Source organism: Lolium perenne, chromosome 4, assembly GCF_019359855.2.
Source record: "Lolium perenne isolate Kyuss_39 chromosome 4, Kyuss_2.0, whole genome shotgun sequence".
Taxonomy (NCBI): Eukaryota; Viridiplantae; Streptophyta; class Magnoliopsida; order Poales; family Poaceae; genus Lolium; species Lolium perenne.
Genome location: NC_067247.2, coordinates 245,072,845 through 245,094,048, shown reverse-complemented (window position 1 = coordinate 245,094,048; position 21,204 = coordinate 245,072,845). Strand labels below are relative to the sequence as shown.

The 21,204-nt window shown below is 43.9% G+C and overlaps 1 long non-coding RNA gene across 1 annotated transcript in view; it reads left to right on the top strand.

The window, feature by feature from the left end:
* LOC127332408 (uncharacterized) overlaps window positions 1-13,694 on the top strand; it is a 28,544-nt gene extending 14,850 nt beyond the window's left edge. The window contains exon 3 of the long non-coding RNA XR_007870452.2: window positions 13,503-13,694. This is a non-coding gene — a long non-coding RNA (uncharacterized lncRNA). The remainder of the gene's footprint in view (window positions 1-13,502) is intronic.
* The last annotated feature ends 7,510 nt before the right edge of the window (window positions 13,695-21,204 follow it).

The window sequence follows — 21,204 nt, the reverse complement described above, 5'->3', positions numbered from 1 at the left end:
AAATACTCGAGGCAAGGAGCTGTGCGGTGTTCAAATCACCGCCTACTTTCTTAGGATTAGAGTGCAGCCTCTTCAGGCTCGCAAAAATCCCCTTTGGACGTATGCTGGTGAAAATGACGCCAATAGGCTCTCCAATGATCTTTCTGTAAAGGACTTGGAGAAGCTTATTCGAAGAATTTCCTTGCTTAACAAGAAGGATCCTATTCCCTCCTCTTGCCGTGTGGAACCATACAGCTCCGCCAATCCTCTCCCTGAGGTATTTTGTCTTCTCGAATTTTTGTCTTGTTCCGAATTTTCCCTGCATCTCATTGTATTGATATCTCTCTAATTTTTCTTTGGTCGCTATTTTCTGTGAGAACCATCCTCTGTGGTTTCCCTTCCTCCTCTTCCCGAGGATGGGGAAGTCGAAGAACGAGCTATCGTCGCCGAAGACAACCAGGGTTCTTCTCTTCTGAAAGTGAAGTCGCAGGTTCTCACAAATCTGCGGCTTCCCATGAAAAAGAAGTTGAATCGACGCGCCGAGTCGACACAATCCCTTCCTCCTGCTGTTTCCCCAAGGAACAAAAGGAAAAGGAATGACGCCGAGGATTCTGGCACCTCCAAAGCCGAAGAAGCCGATCCTTCACGCCAAAAGGCGGCTTATGATCCATATCTTGAATCCCTCGTCAGCTCGTAAGTTGTCTTTTACTTCTTCTTATCATTGTACTCGAAGTTCTTTTGTCTATCTTGTTTTTTATGCTGTCGTCTTTTGTTCGCAGTGATGATGAGGAAGAACCACCAACTCTTGACGTGGCTGCTCGAACGAGCTCGTCACGTACTCTAGTTGTTTCAGAGACACCAGCTGAAGGAGAAAAATCCTCGCCTCCTCGACGAAACGTCGTCACCACAACTCCGCCAGCAAGCCCCCTTGCTCCTTCACCAAAAAGGACAAGGATTGAAACGATTGTTGAGCCTGCCCCTCAATTGGGCGGCTCTTCTACTTTGCTCTTGGATGATGTAAGTTTGTCGATATCTATATTTCCTCTATTTTGCTTTTTCACGCCTTCACTCTTTTTTCATGCCGATGTTTCTCTTGCTTTGTTCTTCTTTGACAGCCCATGATCAAAGATCTTATCCGCATCGGATCCCAATTCATTGGGTACCGTGAGTATGCCAACAGAGCTGAAGGTAATAACTTTTTGCTATCGTTGTTTTTGACTTCTTGCTCCTGTCCTTTGTCGCAACCTTTTTGACCTTTTTTTTTTCTTTTTTACTTCGACAGAGAAACTTGCAGAGGCCAACAAACGTGCCGACGCACTTGCTCAAAAACTGGAGCAAAGTGAGGCGGCTCGCAAGAAAGCCGAACTTGTTGCTAGCGAAGCCAAAACCGAGGCTGATGAAGCCAAAGCAAAAGCTGCTAGTGTCGAGGAACTGCAGAAAAGACTTGAGGATGCTGAATCTGCTTTAAACGAGCACAAAGCCGCACAGACTGCTCGTGAACAGGGGATCCTCAAGCGCCTGAAATCACAAAGTCGACGCACTCAAAGTAATATTATCGATCCCTTCTATTTTTTAATGGACTTGCTGTTTCTTGTTTTTTGATCAACGTTTATTTCCTGTGGCAGGCCAAACAAACCAAGAGTTTGATCTGGAGAATCCTGTCAATGATCCTCTCCTCGACGCACTTTCTTATCTGGAGCTTCATGGGTCCGAAATTCGTGAGGGCGTGGCAAATGCTAGTGCAGGATTGTCGACGCTGTTCCCCTACTTCTTCCCGAAGAAAGAGGAGCCCCCGACTTTCCTTGCCCTTGCCAAGAGCTTCAATTCATCAGAGGACCTTGGACTGAAGATGCGCCAGGAAAATATGAAGATTGCTGTCGAAAACACTGTTGCCCTGGTTGCTGACAGCCAACAAACTGTTGATTGGATGAAAGTTGGCGACACCGATCAGATAGAGCAGTCAAGATGGAGGTCACTGATTAAGGCAGCCAAGCCCAACACGAAGAAAATCTTGGCCTATCTCGGGATCAAACCAGCTTCAACTCCTAGCTCATCAAGGCCGGAGGTCTAGTTGCATGCATCTTTGTTTTTCTTTCTCTGTTTCTTTTGCTGTTGTCGCCAAAATAGTTATTTGGCGACACGTACTTCATTAGCTCCACTGTAAGGCCTTTGTAATTATTCCGAAAGATTAATGAAAACTCTATCTTTGCTTGTTGATTGATGTTGTCTTGTTTTATTAAATTTCAGTTGGTATTTGATAACTATACTCCATCTTCTGCTCCTTCCAATGTTTCGCCTTCTTCTTCTCGCTCGAGGAGAACTCTTGCTGATGCTACACCTGTCGAAGATTCCTTGCCGCGAGAATTGGATGAACTTCGGCAGCAACTTCAGTATGCAAAGAAGCAAACACTTGTGATGATGGAAAAATCTCGTAAGTCATCTGAAGCCGAAAAAATTGCACTTCAGCAAGCTCGCGAGGCCGTGGCTGCTAAGGAAATCGCTGCTTCCGAGGCTGAAAAGGCGACTACTCGAGAAAATTTCATGCTCGAGTTAATGAATGAAGCTAGTGCGGATATGTCGGGTATGCTTGTTTCATCCTCAATATCTTCCGTCTTCATGCTACGTCTCTTAAAGTTTTCTGCTCCGTTGTTTTAATAGGTTCCTTTACTGATGCTGTTGCCGAAGAAGAGAGGGTAAATACTAGGACGAACCTCCTTGTTAACCTTTCCCTTGATCATGGTTCTCTGTTTTGGGCTACCCCAGAGAGGACCCGTCAGATTGTCAGATTTCAGGATCGCGCCTCTCAAACTCGCGACTTCCTTGACTTCTGTACCAAGACCCTGTCTATGGTTTATAACTCCATGTTTCCTCGGAACGTTCAACCACAAACTCTTCCCGAGTTAATGGGGAAATTTAAGGATGCCCACAGGATCCATGATTTTGTCAGAGCTCAACTGGTAGCTGGCGCCAGATTTGCTCTTATCATGCTTCAGATCTGCCACTCAAATCTTGACCTGACCCAAGTTGTTGCAAAAGTTCATGAGAAGGTAAGGCGCCGAAGAGTTGGTGTCGACCGAATTAACACGAAGGTTTCGCCTATAGCCGAAGAAATGATTGAAGACCTTCTTCGAATGGATGCCGACTTTTTTGCAGATGGTCATTATGCTAATTTTCTTGGCGCTGCTCCTGAAGAAAACAGAATTACCCTTGATGACATATTGAATCATGACTAATTATTTTCCTTTGGTAGATAACTCTTCTTTGTAACCCATGATTGTGATTATATTGTGAAGCAATCATCATATTTCTATATTTGTCTAGCCCCCGAGTGTTTCGGTGGCTATTTACTGTATTTGTGTATTGCGAGGTTTTGAACCAAGGCATTTATTCAATATGTAGTTTTGGCGAATATCAGCCCCCGAGCTTCTTTGTTGAGTACTATTTTGTATTTTTATTGACTCACGAGGTATTTTAATACCAAGGCAAGGCTTTTCTTTTTTCGAGGAACTATATTGAAATTCGTCGGGTCGGAGACTTTGAGCATGTCAATAAAGAAAAGTTATATTGACACTATCTTTATTATATTGCAGCACCGCGAGCCCGCCTCATTAAAAACCTTTCCCGGCCCCACTCGGTGCCCCGAAAAAGGAAAAGAGTGCGTCTGAAAACTCGCGGGCGTTTCAGTACATTGAAGTTTTACAAGGACTATATTTCAACTCTAGGCATAGAACCGCCTGAGTTGCGCCACGTTCCAGGGGTTTTGCTCCTCCACCCCTGTCTTCTTGTCCATTATCCTGTATGCTCCTCCTCCGATTACTTCCGTGACAATGTAGGGGCCTAGCCATGGTGACTCGAGTTTTTCATGACTTTTTTGCGTGAGCTGAAGAACTAGGTCTCCCACCTGAAAGGATCTTGGCCGCAAACGTCGACTATGGTAATTCTTCAAGTCCTGTTGGTATTTGGTTACCCGAGACAGTACTTCATCTCTAGCTTCATCAAGTGCATCGACGTCATCTTCTAGCGCTTTTCTCGACACCTCTTCATCATATTCTACGACTCGTGGAGAGTCATGCTCTATCTCGATTGGTAATACTGCTTCTGCTCCATGAACCAAGAAGAACGGAGTTTCCTGTGTTGCTGTGTTTGGTGTTGTTTGTATGCTCCATAATACACTGGGCAGCTCCTCTGGCCAGGTGTGTCGAGCTTTCTCCAGTGGCGCTAATAAGCGTTTCTTAATGCCGTTGCAGATGATTCCATTAGCTTTCTCGACTTGGCCGTTGGTCTGCGGGTGCGCAACTGACGCAAAGTGTAACTTGATACCCACTTCTTCGCAATAATCTTTAAACTCGTGGGATGTGAAGTTACTGCCATTGTCTGTGACGATTCAGTGGGGCACTACATATCTGAAGACGAGGCCTTTTATGAATTTTTCTGCGGATGATCCTTCTGGTGTATTTTTCGGCTTCGCTTCTATCCTATTTTTAAATTTGTCAAGTGATACTAGGTTGTACTCCTTTCCTCCTGGCCAGGATTTGTGTAACTTGCCCACCATATCAAGTCCCCATTGGGCAAAGGGCCACGACAATGGTATTGGTGTTAGTTCTGCTGCTGGAGAGTGAGGTTTTGCGGCAAACCTTTGACACGCGTCGCAAGTTCTTACTATTTCCTTGGCGTCCTCGATTGCTGTCAACCAGTAGAATCCTGCCCGAAAAACCTTGGCTGCAATAGCTCGACTACTTGCGTGGTGGCCACATATTCCTTCGTGTACATCCTTCAGAATTATTCTTCCTTCTTCGGGTGTGACACACCTTTGCAGGACGCCTGAAATACTTCGCTTGTACAATTCTCCTTTGATCACCGTGAAAGCTTTGGAGCGTCGAATTACTCGCCTTGCCTCAACTGGATCATCGGGTATTTCTTTCCTGAGGATGTACGATATGTACGTCTGCATCCATGGTATCTGTATCACCATGACCAGGTCCTGATCTTCTTCTTCCTCTTGCTCTTCCTTGGTAGCCCCCGAGGGTTTCTTCTCCTTCTTTTTTGATTTTGTCGATTTTGTAGATCTCTCTGTTATCTCTTCCCAAAATACACCTGGCAGAACTGCAAGGCATTGCGACCCGATGTTTGCAAGAACGTCGGCTTCGTCGTTGCTCAATCTGCTAATATGATTTACTTCGCACCCATCAAACAACTTTTCGAGCTCGTTGTACACCTCCTTGTATGCCATCATGCTATCATTGACTGCGTCACATTGGTTCTTGACTTGCTGAGCCACCAATTGTGAGTCGCCAAAGATTTTTAGTCGAGTTGCACCGCAAGCTTTCGCCATCTTCATCCCGTGTATGAGGGCTTCATATTCTGCTTCATTGTTAGATGCGTTAGGGAATGTCATCCGAAGGATGTACTTCAACTTGTTGCCTTCAGGTGATATAAGTATTACTCCTGCGCCAGCTCCTTCTACTCTCTTGGACCCGTCGAAATTCATGGTCCAGGTTCTCGACAAGTCTGGGGGTCCTGTGTTTTGTAGCTCCATCCACTCTGCGATGAACTCTGGCAGAACTTGCGACCTGATTGCTTTTCTTTTTTCATACGTGATGTCCCGAGGGGAAAGTTCTATTCCCCAAAGGGAGACACGACCCGTAGCTTCTGGATTGTTTAGTATATTTGACAAGGGAGCTTCATTGACCACTATGATCGGGTGTGCCAAAAAATAGTGGCGCAATTTTCATGCTGTTGTGAACACTCCATATGCTAGCTTCTGGTACTGAGGGTACCTTTGTTTTGAGGGCGATAAAACTTCGCTGACGAAGTATACTGGCCTCTGCACTCCGTGGAGTTTTCCTTCTTCCTCCCTTTCAACGACAAGGACTGTGCTTACTACCTGGGGTGTGGCCGCAATATACAGTAACAAAGGCTCCTTCTCTTTTGGCGCCACCAAGATGGGGGGTGTCGAGATTTTGCGTTTGAGGTCCTCAAAAGCTCTGTCCGCTTCTTCGTTCCACTGGAATTTATCTCCTTGCTTTATCAGAGCGTAGAATGGTAACGCTTTTTCTCCCAGCCTGGCGACGAATCTGCTCAAAGCTGCGACTCGCCCAGTTAGCTGTTGTATTTCTTTCAACTTTGTTGGTTTTCTCATTGTTACGATAGCCTGTATTTTATCGGGATTTGCTTCAATCCCTCTTGCTGAGACTAGAAACCCCGGAAGTTCTCCTGCTGGGACGCCAAAAGAACACTTCGTCGGGTTCAACTTCAGGCAGAATTTGTCGAGGTTGTCAAAAGTTTCCTTGAGATCCTCGATCAGTGTTGTCCCCTTTTTTGACGTTATGACGACATCGTCGATATATACTTGCACGTTTTTCCCAATCTGTGTCGCCAAACACTTCTGCATCATCCTCTGATATGTTGCTCCCGCATTTTTTAGACCAAAGGGCATTGTTCTGTAGCAAAACACGCCGTAAGGTGTAATAAACGCGGTCTTTACTTCATCTTCTTCTTTCAATCTGATCTGGTTATAACCAGAATATGCGTCCAGGAAGGAAAGACGTTCACATCCAGCCGTGGAGTCGATAATTTGATCGATCCTCGGGAGGGGAAAGTGATCCTTTGGACAATGTTTATTGAGACACGTAAAGTCGACGCACATGCGAAGGACCTTAGTGTTTTTCTTCGGCACCAACACAGGATTTGCTACCCATGTGGCTTCTGTGAATATCTCTTTGATAAAACCAGCTTCTCGTAGTCGATTGATTTCTGACAGCATAGCTTTGCGGTTTCGTTCCGAAAAACGCCGCAGAGGTTGTTTGATTGGTCTCGCTAATGGATCCAAGTTTAGGTGGTGCTCGGCAAGTTCCCTGGGTACTCCTGGCATGTCAGCTGGACACCATGCGAAGATTTTCCAGTTCTCACGGAGGAACTCGACGAGCGCGCTTTCCTATGCGATATCCATGTCGTTTGCGATAGATGTCATCTTTTTCGGGTCTGTCGGGTGAATCTGCACCTCCTTAGAATTTTTCTCGGTGTTGAAAGTTGATTCTTTGTTTGGCATTCCAACGTCTGGTAGCACGTCATAGTCAGTCATACTTCTTGACGCCAAGTACTCAGCTTGCATCCCGAAAGTTTCTGATAGCCGGTGAAAATCCTTATCGCACTTATCGGCTAAGGCAAAGCTTCCTTTGACTGTGATTGGTCCCTTTGGTCCAGGCAACCTCCACAACAGGTATGTATAATGTGGCACCGCCATAAATCTAGCATATGCTGGTCGTCCCAACAGAGCGTGGTATTGCGACGGAAAATCCACGACTTCAAATTCTAGCTTCTCGATTCTATAATTTTCTCGGGTTCCAAACTGAACGTCGAGATTGATCTTCCCCAATGGATAACTTGGTTTCTCTGGTGTGATGCCGTGGAACCTTGTGTCTGTTGGCTTCAAGTTTGCTAAGGATATGTTCATCTTCCTCAATGTATCTGCATACATAAGGTTTAGGCTGCTGCCGCCGTCTATAAACACTCGAGAGACATCAAATCCCGCAATAACTGCTGGAAGAATAAGTGCTGACTGCCCTGGTCGAGGAACTTGCTGCGGATGATCTGCTATGGTGAAGCCAATATCTTGTCCTGACCAATTAAGATACTCGACTGTTGGTGGAGGCATTTTTTCCGCCATAAACACCTGTCGTGAGATTACTTTCTGAGCTCTATTGGATGGCCTTCCCTTCTGAATCATCGACACCGCTCCATTGGAGTTAGGATCGACATAAGGTGGTGGTGGAGGTGCTGCCGCTATTCTGAGCTGATGTCGATTGTCGTCTGTAATCGCGGGAGGAGGCGGCAAGTGAATCTCACTCCTGGGTTCTCGAGGATTTCTCTGTGTTGCCCGCGCATTAGCGTGCTCTGCATACCTTAGCATTGCCTGAAAATTTCGACAGTCTTTCTGCAGGTGCCCTGACTGTCTTTTACCGTTGCTGTCGAGGAAAAAGTGCATCTGACACGGCCCATTCATCATCTCTTCAGGGGACACGAAAGGCCTTGGGAACCTAGGCCCGCTATTTTGCCTGTTGTTGCGAGAATCATCCCTGTTATCACCTCGCTGTTCACTTGCTTCTACGATAATCATCTCTGTTGTTTCCTCCTGTGTTTGCCCGAAAACCTGCCGAAATTTGCCCTGGAGCGTCATAGTTCGGGTACTGCCGAGGAAATCGTCGCCTCGGTTGATAGTTTCGACCACGGTCCTCCTCTGGCGACCTGTGCCGTTTGTTGTGGACAGCGTCTTCTCCATCTGCCCATCTGTTTGCTATCTCCATTAACGCGGATACTGTCTTTGGATTGGTCCTTCCCAAGTCCTCGACAAAATCTCCACGCCTGATTCCTGCGACAAACGCATCTATTGCTCTCTCGTCAGATATATTTTCTGCCGAGTTTTTGATGATATTCCACCTTTGGATGTACTTTCTCATTGGCTCATCTGGCTTTTGTCGACATGCTCTCAACTCCTCTAACGACGCAGGTTTTTTGCACGTGGATCTGAAGTTCTTGACGAACACGTCCTCGAAACTTTTCCAGCTGTCGATAGATCCTGGAGTAAGTTTCTTTATCCAAGATCGTGCGGCTCCACTCAAATGCACCTGGATGCTTTGCATAGCTGTTGCCCTGGTTCCTCCTGTGAGCTTCACTGTCTCGAGATAATCAACTAGCCAGTCCTCTGGATCTTGAAGGCCGTCGAACTTCTTGAAGTTGTCGGGTAACTTGAATCCTGAGGGGACTCGAGTTTTTCGGACTCTCCTCGTGAAGCATGGCAAGCCGCACATATCTTCGTCGTTAAGCTCCGGGGATTGCCGATGATCCCTTCTGCTTTGCCGCGCTCTGTCGACCCTTGCTTGTGCTGCCGTGTCTCTTGCTCCACTTGGTCCTTCAGGTGCTGCCGCTGTTGCTGCTGCAGGTCGTGGACTATTTTGCCTTGCCGCTCCTTCGGGAGGCGTTGATACAAACGCTGTCCCCATAGCTCCAACTCCTGCTACCGCCATATTGTATAGTGTTTCTCTTGGATCACCTGGAGGTGGTTTAGATGCAAGGATAAAAGCATGTGTCGCCATATACCCAGCCTCTGGTGTCTTAGGGATGATGTTTTCTCTTGTATCTATCGACATAAAGGACATGTCGAGGTTTTGGACCAAGTGCTCTCTTTCTGCTTCGGGTATATGTTGCAATCTTGATCTTGCTCTGTTCCGCGCCTCCCTATGGCTATCACCCGAAGTTCTAGATTGTCGACTTAGATCTGCCCTTCTCCTGCTAGATGCAGAAGCTGCCTCCTTTCTTCTGTTTAACTCAGCTGTCTGTTTTTCTAATTCTCTTGCAGCTCGTGCGAGCCTATATTGATATGCTTGTAGTTCCTCTGGTGTGGCTGTGGTGGCCATTGGTTCTGAACCGTTCATAGCTCTCGCGGCTCTATCCCACGCTGCTTGCGAAAGCTGAACTCTGTCTCGCGGCTGCGGCCCGACGTATTTATTGCCCAGGCCTTGTCGCAGATTGGAGGGATCGACGTATGGATTTCCCAGATCGTCGAAAGCCTCAGATGTTTCCTCTTGATCCTCAATGGCATAAATCTGATGATATTTTGTATTCAGATCTATGTTGGGTTTGGTGACATCATCGTTGAGATTGATGAAGACCTTGCCTTTGTGATAGATTTGTCGATGAAGTCGTAACTGTCGACATCGCTTGAGCCATCGCTTATATATGAGTCCGCAGATGACTCAAACGACATGTCGTTGAAGATCTTGGTGAGTTTCTCTCTTGCTCTGGTGCTGACGTAGCGTGTCGACGAAGTTTCTTCTTCTCCTGACTCGGTTGACGATGTATAGTTTGAAAAATCGGAATCGACCGCCGACGATCCCGACGAAATCGGAATTTCGACGCGATACGACCCTTCCTTCTCGACGCGAAAGTGAAACCTTCCGAACGTCATCTCCATGGGCTCCGCCAGATACGCATATGCATCCAAACGGGAGGGTGGGTGAGGAACAAAATTGACAGGACCAGCAGCGATCTGTTTACCTCGATCCATTGCGTTGCTTGCGGTTGACGATGTCGAAGATCTTGAACGTGCCATCGAGATCAGATCCTTACGCCTCTAGTTCCCACAGACGGCGCCAATTGACAAGGTATCAACTTGTCAATGCCTATGGATTGTAGGCTAGAGTTTAGTTGGAAGTAGAGGGCAAGTAGATCTCGAAGGTTTCAGCCGAAAAGTACTCGACGATTATGAGAACTAGGGTTTGTAACAATGATTCGATGATCTCTTCGTCCCTAGACTCCCCCTTTATATAGGAGGCGGAGCCGAGGGTTTCGTTTTGTACAAGTTACAGAGTCCGGGACGGTTTCTAACTCATCCCGCCAGATTACAAATAGCACTTCCTATTACAACTCTAACTTTCCTTAATATATCTTGGGCTCCCGAATCTTCTTATTCTTCGGGTAGTGGGCCTTCAGTAAACCCCGGGTACTATCTTCGGCAGGCCCATTTGGGATGCCTATGTCACTAGGGAGGGCAACATATGGCATCCAACGATTCCAACCAGTCTCGCCACGTGGGAAGAATAGCGGATATGACAGTGGGTCATAGCACCCATAATATGCTCTAATATAGAGGGTCCGGTCTCCTTTTGCATGCACAATAACACTCCTGTCAAAAGTATTTTGTGGGTCGGTCCCTTCAACCCATATCGCTGCCACCTGAGATGTCGTTGGGGCATTGTACCTTCGCTGATCCAGGTTGATATCTGTGTTTAGTAAGATCTTATACTCATCTAGATTCGGAACAGACCCAAGGCTCTTGAAAACTTGGGCATAAGGGTTATGTTCAAGTATTCCCAGAATCTTCCGTATGAGATCTATATTAAGATCTGGAGACCTATTAGCTCTGTGAATCAAGTTTTCATCCGTATCATAAATATAGAGCTGCAAATGGCGAGGGCCATTATCAGATGGCACCAGATTACCAGCAGCATGGTGCAAACCCCCACATGCACGAAATGTAGACACGCCAGTTCGCGCGGCAGTGCTGACTTGGCGATCTAGGGTGACTCCTAGAGTTGTGAATGAGAAGTGGGAGTTAAAATATCGTATGTTCTCTCTGAATATTTAGCATCCTCATCATCTTGACTTGTAAACAACCGTTTCAACTCATCTGGAACAAGTGGAGTAAATAGTTCAACTCTTCCTTTTCTGCAACAAAATGCAGGCCCCTCGAATGGAAAACGCAATGCTCCGCAGTGTGGACAGTCCGGAACTTTCCGTAGGACATGGTGTTGTTTGGGGAGGTTTTGGAATATGGATTCATCAGTATCTGATACAGGTGTTGCTCGTGCAAGACCATGTCCAAGTTGGTACGATTGGAATGCAACATCTAGCACAGAAAAAGTATATGTTAATTTAATACCCATATCAAGAAAGTGTGCACAATTGCAAAGATTATCGGCTAAATGATTTCACCTTGCTCGGTAAATATCCTTGCTTCTTCGTCAGGCTCATGGTATGCGGCTTCACCATGTTGCGATGCACCCAAGCACTCTAGTAGGCAATAATATATGACGGTGAATGTCAATGTAAAAAAATATTGGACAATTTAGGGAATATATGTACCATTTAAAATTGGTTGTTGAACATCAGGCTCAAATAGTCCATAAGCATCATCTATCTGGTCGTTGCCCACTATTAAAATCATAAGATGAATGAGTTAGATGTAGCAACTGTTTGGAAGGTAAAAACACAGTGGCATCACATGCAAATAAAAACCAGTATTAATACCTGCAGGTGCCTGTACATGATTTGTAGACCCGAGCACTTGACATGAAGAAGTAAGGTTGATAGGCGTGGTAGATGGATCATGATTTGTCCCACGTCCACCTAGTTGAAGACTATTAGAGCCAACAAAAGCCTCGAAGTCTGAATGAGCATGTGGACCACCAAATTATGTCACCAAACAAACATATATATATTATATATATAACTCAAGTTAACATATTACCTTGTGTATTATCTACTATGATGCTGGAACTTGTTTGCGTGTTATGACCAGATGAAATAACAGCAACTCTCATTCGTCCGGAAAATTGTTGTCTCTGGTAAGCATCATTCCTGCGCAACCAATTTGACGCATCGTCGTCATAAACATTCTCATTATCTTCGAGGATGACTCGATGTAAATGCAATGAATTTGGTACATCGCCATATGCACATGGCATGTTTTGCAGTTGGGTGACCGCTGATTGTCCGGTAGCTGGTGATTGTGAGACTGTGTTATTGCCATCGAGGAAGTCATTTATATTATGCTTATGGGTCTCATTAGGGTCTGTAGACATGCACACAAAAATTAGCATGGAAATAGTAATGTGATACTTAATGTCGGAAGTTGATCATGTATTACCAAGGGATACATCAGTAGGTGTATGTGTTCCACTGTTGTCGGCAGCAATACTTTTTTTCTGTTTGTAGGCTTCACGCCTTTTGTTTGTTAATCTCTTCTCTATTTTGTGAGTACCGCTCTCTAGCCCTTTGTCGCTTTCGCTCCTTTGGGTCTGCATATATTGACACAGATGGCACGTTTATGATGTTAAAAATATCCACACGAATTTGATGGCATTATTTTGTTGAGCCATTACTTGGTAGTTGGTCCTCATTACATTGGGACATTGCCAAGGGTGCATGCGGGTCATTCTCCAGGGCGACAAAAACCTTTTTATTTTCACGGGACTGCCACTGCCTACTTAGGATGTCATCTCTATTTAGTGCGTACCGTTCTCTGTCCCTCTGCCTCTTTATTTCTTTAGGGTCTGCATAGATACATGACATAGCTGAGAATTTAAGCACCGTTAGGGATCATGAGGTATTGGTTGTTGATATTATATTTACCAAAGGAGTGGTTGTTGGTTATATCCCTGAACGGGGTCCGTGGCCCGTTGCGAGCGTTAGAAGCCATATGAATAACTTGATTCCTGCAGGGGCTCATGAAGGCAAAGATTGACATATGTTAACTGCTAGGGCACTGTATTGTCATATGAAAAATATTTGTTTGCCCTACTGTTTTATTGTTATTATTAACTTCTAGTGGCAACATGATTCCATATTTTCGTATCATATGCAACTTGATGCCATCATTTCGTATCCTATTATTTGTTTTTACACTATTACTTCATGTTATTGGTGTCAAGATAGTTGATCGTTCTTTCACTATATTGCATCATATTTTTCTTCTTCAAGGAAAAAAACAGAAGTTCGGATCATTACATGTAGAATGTATGTAGAAGATGAAAAAATGACAGAACAAAGTTTTATAAGAGGCCCAGTACTCTCACTTATTTTGACGTCCACCAGAAAACCTGCCAAACATGTACAAGAATAACCCATGACAGTGTGATTTACATTTGGCTGGAATTTTAATGCATTATGATGTAGGTACAAAGCACCAACAATAGACCCAACTTGAATTCGTAAGAACTCATTATGTTTATGCATTTACATTTCAGAATCATGTATGTCGACACGTACTTCACGGAAAGAGACATCCAGGGCCGGTCTACATGTTGATTGACCGAAGAACCAGAATATCATACCTCGTATGAAGGTCGAGGTCGTTGGCTGCAGGTCGCGGTCTCCAGGGCAATTGCCACGGCGAGTTGCGTACAGGCTAGGTGGCACGCGGGTCAGTACGGCGCATGGCAGGCTGATGTCTACTCACGCTTCTTTTCCTGTAGACAGTGTTGGGCCTCCAAGAGCAGAGGTTTCTAGAACAGCAGCAAGTTTTCCCTTAAGTGGATCACCCAAGGTTTATCGAACTCATGGAGGAAGAGGTCAAAGATATCCCTCTCATGCAACCCTGCAATCACAATGCAAGAAGTCTCTTGTGTCCCCAACACACCTAATCCACTTGTCAGATGTATAGGTGCACTAGTTCGGCGAAGAGATAGTGAAATACAGGTGGTATGAATATATATAAGCAGTAGTAATGGCACCAGAAAATAGCTTGATGCTACAACTGGCGTGTGGTTGATGGTGGTAATATTGCAGGCAGTACAGATGCAGTAGAACAGTAAACAAGCAGCGATAGCAATATTTGGGAACAAGGCCTAGGGATTATACTTTCACTAGTGGACACTCTCAACATTGATCACATAACAGAATAAATAGATATATGCTATACTCTACACTCTCTTGTTGGATGATGAACACCACTAATTGTGTAGGATTACACGAACCCTCAATGCCGTAGTTAACAAGCTCCACAATATTCGATATTCATATTTAAATAACCTTAGAGTGCATGATAGATAATTGCAATTACACCAAGTACTAACATAACATGCACACTGTCACCATCACACTATGAAGGAGGCATAGATCACATCAATACTATCATAGCAATAATTAACTTCATAATCTACAAGAGATTACAATCATAACCTACGCCAAGTACTACACGATGCACACACTGTCACCATTACACCGTGCAGGAGGAATAGAGTACTTTAATAACATTACTAGAGTAGCACATAGATGAATAGTGATACAAAACACATTGCAATCATAAAGGGATATAAATAAGCACTTCACTATGCTATTCATAACAGTGAATAAGTATTCTGTGAAATATAGCCTAAGAGACCCACACGGTGCACACACTGTCACCTTTACACACGTGGGACAAGGAGTCTCCGGAGATCACATAAGTAAAATTCACTTGACTAGCATAACGACATCTAGATTACAAGCATCATCATATGAATCTCAATCATGTAAGGCAGCTCATGAGATTATTGTTTGAAGTACATAGGAGAGAGAGATTAACCACATAGCTACCGGTACAGCCCTTAGCCTCGAGGGAGAACTACTCCCTCCTCATGGGAGACAGCAGCGGTGATGAAGATGGCGGTGGAGATGGCAGCGGTGTCAATGGAGAAGCCTTCTGGGGGCACTTCCCCGTCCCGGCGGCGTGCCAAAATAGAGAGTCCTGTACCCCAGATCTTGGCTTCGCGATGGCGGCGACTCTGGAAGGTTTCTCGTACCGTGGCTTTTTCGTATCGAAGATTTAGGTCAGGGACCTTTAAATAGGCGAAGAGGCGGAGTCGGAAGGTCGACGAGGCGGTGACACCACAGGGGGCGCCCCCCCTCTGGCTGCGCCAGGCTGGCGTGTGGGGCCCCCCAGGGCTCCCCTCTGGTGGCTCTCTGGTGTTCTGGAAGCTTCGTGGGATTTTAAGATTCTGGGCGTTGATTTCGTCCAATTCCGAGAATATTTCCTTACTAGGATTTCTGAAACCAAAAACAGCAGAAAACAGGAACTGACAGTTCGGCATCTCGTCAATAGGTTAGTTCCGGAAAACACATAAAATCATCATAAAGTGTGAACAAAACATGTAGGTATTGTCATAAAACAAGCATGGAACATAAGAAATTATCGATACGTCGGAGACGTATCAGCATCCCCAAGCTTAGTTCCTACTCTTCCCGAGTAGGTAAACGATAACAAAGATAATTTCTGAAGTGACATGCCACCAACATGATCTTAATCATACTATTGTAAAGCATATGAGATGAATGCAGCGATTCAAGACAATGGTAAAGACAATGATTAAACAACTGAATCATATAGCAAAGACTTTTCATGAATAATACTTTCAAGACAAGCATCAATAAGTATTGCATAAGAGTTAACTCATAAAGCAATAAATTCTTAGTAAAGACATTGAAGCAACACAAAGGAAGATTTAAGTTTCAGCAGTTGCTTTCAACTTGTAACATGTATATCTCATGGATAGTTGTCAACATAAAGCAATATAACAAGTGCAATAAGTAAACATGTAAGAATCAATGCACATTTGACACAAGTGTTTGCTTCTAAGATGGAAGGAAGTAGGTAAACTGACTCAACATAAAAGTAGAAGAATGGCCCTTCGAAGAGGGAAACATCGATTGCTATATTTGTGCTAGAGCTTTGATTTTGAAAACAAGAAACAATTTTCTCAGTGGTAGTAATAAAGCATATGTATTATGTAAATTATATCCTACAAGTTGCAAGCCTCATGCATAGTATACTAATAGTGCCCGCACCTTGTCCTAGTTAGCTCGGATTACCTAGATTATCATCGCAATACATATGTTTTAACCAAGTATCACAAAGGGGTACCTCTATGCCGCCTGTACAAAGGTCTAAGGAGAAAGCTCGCATTGGATTTCTCGCTTTTGATTATTCTCAACTTAGACATCCATACCGGGACAACATAGACAACAGATAATGGACTCCTCTTTAATGCATAAGCATTCAACAACAATTAATATTCTCATATGAGATTGAGGATAGTTGTCCAAAACTGAAACTTCCACCATGGATCATGGCTTTAGTTAGCGGCCCAATGTTCTTCTCTAATAATATGCATGCTCAAACCATTCAACTCATGGTAAATCGCCCTTACTTCAGACCAGACGAACATGCATAGCAACTCACATGATATTCAACAAAGGATAGTTGATGGCGTCCCCAGAAACATGGTTATCGCTCAACAAGCAACTTAATAAGAGATAAGATGCATAAGTACATATTCAATACCACAATAGTTTTTAGGCTATTTGTCCCATGAGCTATATATTGCAAAGATAAAGGATGGAAATTTTAAAGGTAGCACTCAAGCAATTTACTTTGGAATGGTGGAGAAATACCATGTAGTAGGTAGGTATGGTGGACACAAATGGCATAGTTATTGGCTCAAGGATTTGGATGCATGAGAAGTAATCCCTCTCAATACAAGGCTTAGGCTAGCAAGGTTGTTTGAAACAAACACAAGTATGAACTAGTACAGCAAAACTTACATAAGAACATATTGCAAGCATTATAAGACTCTATACCGTCTTCCTTGTTGCTCAAACCCTTACTAGAAAATATCTAGACTCTAGAGAGACCAATCATGAAAACCAAATTTCAACAAGCTCTATGTATTTTTTCATTAATAGGTGCAAAGTATATGATGCAAGAGCTTAAACATGAGCACAACAGTTGCCAAGTATCAAATTATTCAAGACATCATACCAATTACCACATATAGCATTTTCTGTTTCCAACCATATAACAATTAACGAAGCAGTTTCAACCTTCGCCATGAAAATTAAAAGCTAAGAACACATGTGTTCATATGAACCAGCGAAGCGTGTCTCTCTCCCACACAAGCATTTATTCAAACAAAAACAAAAACAAAAACAAACAGACGCTCCAAGTAAAGTGCATAAGATGTGACCGAATAAAAATATAGTTTCAAGAGAAGTGACCTGATAATTTTGTCGATGAAGAAGGGGATGCCTTGGGCATCCCCAAGCTTAGATGCTCGAGTCTTCTTGAAATATGCAGGGATGAACCACCGGGCATCCCCAAGCTTAGAGCTTTCACTCTTCTTGATCATATTGTATCATCCTCCTCTCTTGACCCTTGAAAACTTCCTCCACACCAAACTCGAAACAAACTCATTAGAGGGTTAGTGCATAATCAAAAATTCACATGTTCATAGGTGACACAATCATTCTTAACACTTCTGGATATTGCCCAAAGTTACTGGAAGTCAATGGAACAAAGAAATCCATTCAACATAGCAAAAGAAGCAATGCGAAATAAAAGGCAGAATCTGTCAAAACAGAACAGTCCGTAAAGACGAATTTTATAGAGGCACCAGACTTGCTCAAATGAAAATGGTCAAATTGAATGAAATTTGCGTACATATCTGAGGATCACTCACGTAAATTGGCAGAATTTTCTGAGTTACCTACAGAGAATTCAGCCCAGATTCGTGACAGACAGAAATCTGTTTCTGCGCAGTAATCCTAATCTAGTATGAACCTTACTATCAAAGACTTTACTTGGCACAAAAATGCAATAAAATAAAGATAAGGAGAGGTTTCTACAGTAGTAACAACTTCCAAGACACAAATATAAAACAAAAATACTGTAGAAAATAAACACATGGGTTATCTCCCAAGAAGTGCTTTCTTTATAGCCATTAAGATGGGCTCAGCAGTTTTAATGATGCACTCGCAAGAAATAGTATTTGAAGCAAAAGAGAGCATCAAGAGGAAAATTTAAAATAAATTTAAGCCTAACATGCTTCCTATGAAAAGGAATCTTGTAAATAAACAAATTCATGAAGCATAATGCAACAAGCATAGAAAGGCAACACAAGCGCAGCTTCAAGATTTTCAGCATATAGAGAGGTGTTTTAGTAACATGAAAATTTCTACACCCATATTTTCCTCTCTCATAATGATGTCCAGTAGCATCAGGAGCAAACTCAACAATATAACTATCACATAAAGAATTCTTATCATGAGTCTCATGCATAAAATTATTACTCTCCACATAAGCATAATCAATTTTATTAGTTGTAGTGGGACCAAATTCAACAAAGTAGCTATCATTATTATTCTCATCATCAAATATAGGAGGCATATTGTGATCATAATCAAATTTATCCTTCATAACAGGCGGCACCAAAAAGACTACTATCATTATAATCATCATAAATAGGAGGCAAAGTATCATCAAAGTAAATTTTCTCCTCAAAGCTTGGGGGACTAAAAAGATGATGCTCATCAAAACCAGCTTCCCCAAGCTTAGAATTTTCCATATCATTAGCAACAATGGTGTTCAAAGTGTTCATACTAATATGTTCCATGGGTTTTTTAATTTTCGCATCAAACCATCCATGTCTTAACTCAGGAAATAATTTTAAAAGCTCACTGTTGCTTTCCATTATGCCAAACTAGTGTAAAACAAGAAACAAAAAGATGCAATTGCAGGATCTAAAGGAAATAGCTTCGAGCACTTACAACGGCACCGGAGAATAGCTTAGTAGCCGAGATCCAGAGTGTGAGTACCTTTTACCTTTCCTCCCCGGCAACGGCGCCAGAAAATAGCTTGATGTCTACTCACGCTTCTTTTCCTGTAGACAGTGTTGGGCCTCCAAGAGCAGAGGTTTGTAGAACAACAGCAAGTTGTCCCTTAAGTGGATCACCCAAGGTTTATCGAACTCAGGGAGGAAGAGGTCAAAGATATCCCTCTCATGCAACCCTGCAATCACAATGCAAGAAGTCTCTTGTGTCCCCAACACACCTAATACACTTGTTAGATGTATAGGTGCACTAGTTCGGTGAAGAGATAGTGAAATACAGGTGGTATGAATATATATGAGCAGTAGTAACGACACCAGAAAATAGCTTGATGCTACAACTGGCGTGTGGTTGATGGTGGTAATATTGCAGGCAGTACAAATGCAGTAGAACAGTAAACAAGCAGCGATAGCAATATTTGGGAACAAGGCCTAGGGATTATACTTTCACTAGTGGACACTCTCAACATTGATCACATAACAGAATAAATAGATATATTCTATACTCTACACTCTCTTGTTGGATGATGAACACCACTAATTGTGTAGGATTACACGAACCCTCAATGCCGAAGTTAACAAGCTCCACAATATTCGATATTCATATTTAAATAACCTTAGAGTGCATGATAGATCATTGCAATTACACCAAGTACTAACATAGCATGCACACTGTCACCATCACACTATGAAGGAGGCATAGATCACATCAATACTATCATAGCAATAATTAACTTCATAATCTACAAGAGATTACAATCATAACCTACGCCAAGTACTACACGATGCACACACTATCACCATTACACCGTGCAGGAGGAATAGAGTACTTTAATAACATTACTAGAGTAGCACATAGATGAATAGTGATACAAAACACATTGCAATCATAAAGGGATATAAATAAGCACTTCACTATGCTATTCATAACAGTGAATAAGTATTCTGTGAAATATAGCCTAAGAGACCCACACGGTGCACACACTGTCACCTTTACACACGTGGGACAAGGAGTCTCCGGAGATCACATAAGTAAAATTCACTTGACTAGCATAACGACATCTAGATTACAAGCATCATCATATGAATCTCAATCATGTAAGGCAGCTCATGAGATTATTGTATTGAAGTACATAGGAGAGAGAGATTAACCACATAGCTACCGGTACAGCCCTTAGCCTCGAGGGAGAACTACTCCCTCCTCATGGGAGACAGCAGCGGTGATGAAGATGGCGGTGGAGATGGCAGCGGTGTCGATGGAGAAGCCTTCCGGGGGCACTTCCCCGTCCCGGCGGCGTGCCGGAACAGAGAGTCCTGTACCCCAGATCTTGGCTTCGCGATGGCGGCGGCTCTGGAAGGTTTCTCGTACCGTGGCTTTTTCGTATCGAAGATTTAGGTCAGGGACCTTTAAATAGGCGAAGAGGCGGAGTCGGAAGGTCGACGAGGCGGTGACACCACAGGGGGGCGCGGCCCCCCCCCTGGCCGCGCCAAGCTGGCGTGTGGGGCCCCCAGGGCTCCCCTCTGGTGGCTCTCGGGTGTTCTGGAAGCTTCGTGGGATTTTAAGATTCTGGGCGTTGATTTCGTCCAATTCCGAGTATATTTCCTTACTAGGATTTCTGAAACCAAAAACAGCAGAAAACAGGAACTGACAGTTCGGCATCTCGTCAATAGGTTAGTTCCGGAAAACGCATAAAATCATCATAAAGTGTGAACAAAACATGTAGGTATTGTCATAAAACAAGCATGGACCATAAGAAATTATCGATACGTCGGAGACGTATCACAGGCCTGGTAGCGCATGGTTTAGGATGGCGTATGACAGGCTTGGCGGCAAGCAGGCAGGATCGTGGCGGCCTGGATGCGGCGGGCGGGAATGGCGTCGACAGGCAGGCAAGGAGGTCGCGGGTAAGACAGGCGCCGTGGAGGAGGCCATCGTGAGAGCAATCATTCACCGGCGCTTTGGAGTCGGTGATCCTGCGGGAATGGCGCCGACAGGCAGGCAAGGAGGTCGCGGGTAAGACAGGCGCCGTGGAGGAGGCGATCGTGAGAGCAATCAGTGACAGGCGCTTTGGAGTAGGTGATCCTAAGAGCAATATTAGTCCACCGTTAATTCAGATTCTTGCCTTTTTTTCCTGGAGCGCTTTGGAGTATGCGATCCTGAGAGCAATATTACTTCACCGTTAATTCGATCCTGAGAGCAATATTACTTCACCGTTAATTCAGCATGTTGCCTTTTTTCCTGGAGTGATGGTGAGAGCAATTAGTCCATCCACCGTTGATTCAGTTTTTTTTTTCTGCTGGTGGGCAT